Source organism: Trichosurus vulpecula, chromosome 4 (genome assembly GCF_011100635.1).
Source record: "Trichosurus vulpecula isolate mTriVul1 chromosome 4, mTriVul1.pri, whole genome shotgun sequence".
NCBI lineage: Eukaryota > Metazoa > Chordata > Mammalia > Diprotodontia > Phalangeridae > Trichosurus > Trichosurus vulpecula.
In genome coordinates, this window is record NC_050576.1 from 432,479,684 (window position 1) to 432,483,089 (window position 3,406).

Consider the following 3,406-nt stretch of genomic DNA (forward strand, 5'->3'; position numbering starts at 1 on the left):
ATTTGAACTCAGGCCTTCTGATTCCAAAGTCAGTCCTCTTTCTGCTCTGCCAGATGTCCCAGAACATCTCTTCTCTTGAAGGACACTTTCATCTCTTCCCATGAGAAAGTATGATTGTTGGTTATGGTAATATCAAGGGATTGTTTTTCATGTGATGGTTGACCTTTTCCAAGCAGGAGAGCTGGGGTTGAGTCCCAGCTGCTTAACTTAGGGTAAGTTACTTAAGGTCTTTCAGCTTCAGTTTTCTTATCAGTAAAATGGGGGTCAAGAAACCTGCACTACCACCCTCACCGAGTGTTGCTGGGGATCATGGCAGAAAATGTACCATGGTGGTTAAAAAAATGTGAATATAGGTGGAATCTGTAGAGTCATGATGCTGCATTTCCTCAGTGTATCTAGGTTGCCATTGGCTCCTTATGGATATTATGCCACTTGCTAGTCCCAGGATGCTGATAAGAGTTGAGATGCCCTGAGAATTTGATTAGCCAGAACATTGGGTTAAAATAACAAGATGAAATTCAGTGATGATAAATGTAAAGTCTCACACTTAGGATCAAAAAATCAATTACAAAAACAACATAAGCATATCTAAGTGGCAGTTTATCTGACATAAACAGAAGATAGAGAGCAGAGATGTAAAATGGATAATTTTGATTACAGTAAATTAAAAAGGTTTTATGCAAATAAACGTAGCCAAGATTAGAAGGAAAAATTGGAAAAAAATTATAGACAGTTTTTTAGATAAAAGTATCATATCTCAAATATAGAAAGAACTTTATAAAATCTATAAAAATAGAGGGCATCCTGAAATTGATAAATGGTAGTTAGCTTCACTTATTTGAAGGTCAGTTCCATGAAAGAGGGAACAGAATTATTTTGACTGGCCTGAGAAAGGAGAGCAAGGAACAACTGATAGAAGATGCAGAAACATAGGTTTAAGTTTGATGACAGAAAGAACAAAAATTCCCAGTTGCTGAGAGCTGTCCAAAACTGAATGGACTCCAGTAGGAGGCAATGGACTCTGTCAGTCAGTCAGTTAATAATTGTCAAGTACTTATTATGCCCCAGGCACGTGGTAAGTGCTGAGGATACAAAAAAAGGCTGAAACCATCCTTGCCTTCAAGGAGCATACATTCTAATGGTAGGGGTCAGAGGTGGGGTAGAAAACAGGTAAACAACTATGTACACATGAGATATCTCTGATGAAATGGAAAGTAATTTTAGAGGAAAGGGGAAATGGCTATATGCAAGCAGGACAAGCACTTTTCACAATTTGTTGGAGGATTTGAGTATAAGCATCAATTGGCTTAGAAGATGGTCTCTGAGATCTCTTTCTGGTCCCAAGGTACCATTTCATAACTCTGTGATTTATTTCGCTCATTCATGAACACAGGGTTTTCAAGACAATTTTCAAGCCAACTAAAAAGAGTAAAAATAAGACAACAGTAGAGAATTGAGTTTTATAAGACTACCAAATGATTTTATCTGACAATCTCCTTTGGTCTGACTCAACATGACTGGTGGGTAAGTCAATTCTTTTCCTTTGGGCTTCCAGGATGACCGTAGCTTGTATGTCAAATTGCCATTTGGGTTCCTGGAGCCACGCTGGAAGCACCTTTCCACCCCTAGTCACAAAGACAAAGTGTTTTTATTCTCTCTAATTACCCATTCTCAGCTTTGGCTCCATTCTCCAAGTGCCTGGAAAGTGTGTCATTAATTTCATTAAAGAACCTAGAGGTCCTTTTCTTTGCAAGTTCATTTATGACATGTTAATTTTTTCCCTCTAAAATTGTGCTGTTGCCTTTTGCCGGTTGGTGGGGAGTGAGGCGGCAGCACCCATGAAGGCCTTGGGCTCCCTGAGAGAGTATAACGTAACTTGTCTGCCTACTCCCAAGAGTCCAGTGCTGCCTCTTTATCAGTTGTGGATCTTTGCTCCTAATCACGTTGTAGCAAAGTCCCAATTCTGGTACTTCGTTTCTCAGCTGAAAAAGATAAAGAAATCTTCCGGAGAAATTGTATACTGTGGATAGGTCTTTGAAAAGTCCCCTCTTAGGGTGAAAAATTTTGGCATCTGGCTGTGCTATGATTCCAGGAGTGGGACCCACAACATATACAGGGAGTACAGCGACCTGACCACCACTGGTGCTCTCACTCAGTGCTACTGAGATATGGGAGCCCATCACCGTGCCCAGGCCCACTCCATCCAGATCATGAAAATGGAAGAAATTCCTGCCAGCCAGTGCCGCCAGCCTGCAGTCAAGAAGTTTCACGATTCCAAAATCAAGTTCCTTCTTCCCCACAGAGTTCTGCTGCGCCAGCACAAACCACACTTTACCGCCAAGAGGCCCAACATCTTCTTCTAAGCGCAGAGGCAAGGAGGCATCTGTTTTATTTGACCTGTTTAAATAAATTTCTCAATTAGAAAAATAAAATAAAATCATGTTGTTTAAATTCTCTTAATTTGGGCATTTAATATATATTTTGGAAATATTTGTTTAAATTGTTCATTTTATTGGCATATAGTATTGGCAAAATAGTTTCTAATGATATCCTTTATTCTTTTTTGTTATGATTTCTTTTTTTTCATTTTTGATACCTGTACTTTGCTTTTCCTCACACTTTTAGTCAAATTAGCTAATGCTTTATATGTCTTAATGGTTTGAAACAGTTCCTAGTTGTATTAATTAATTCAATTTTTTGTTCAGTTTTGTTAATCTCTTCTTTTATTTTCAGGATTTATATTTTGATGTATGAACAAAGGATATGAACAAGCAGTTCTCAAAGGAAGAATTCCAAGCTAGCTATATAGCCATATGAAAAAAAATACTACAAATCCCTGCTAATTAGTAAAATGCAAATTGAAGCAATTCTGAGATTTCACCTCACACACATTAGATTGGTGAAGATGACAAAACAGAAAATTATACATTTTGGAGGGACTATGGGAAAGCACAACATTGAGGTGCTACTGATGGACCTATGAATGAGTGTAATTCAGAATTAGGCACAAAATGTTCCTCGCCAATGCATTCCCTTTTCTGGGCTATACCTAAAAGCAATCGAAGAAGGAGGAAAGGGTCCTCTATTTACAAAACACTGGTAGCAGCTCTTTTTGTGATAAAAACTGGAAACTAAAGGGATGTATCAATTGAGTATGACTGAATAAGTTGTGTTATGAATGTGATAGGCAACTATAATACTGTAAGAAATGTGGAAAGAGATGATTTCAAATAGATACAGAAGGACTCAACAGAACTGATAGAGAGTGAAGTGAACAGAACCAGAGGAACAATTAAACTGTTTAAGCGAAGAGACTTAGAAGGTACTTTGGCCATCTATTACATTTTATAGAGATAAATAATTAAATACCTGGTAATATTAAAAGTGCAATATAAAATTGAAAGAA

The 3,406-nt window shown here is 37.8% G+C and overlaps 1 pseudogene; it reads left to right on the forward strand.

Moving 5' to 3' along the window:
• The first annotated feature begins 1,838 nt into the window (after positions 1-1,838).
• Positions 1,839-2,363, forward strand: LOC118845829 (annotated as a pseudogene).
• Positions 2,364-3,406: the final 1,043 nt, after the last annotated feature.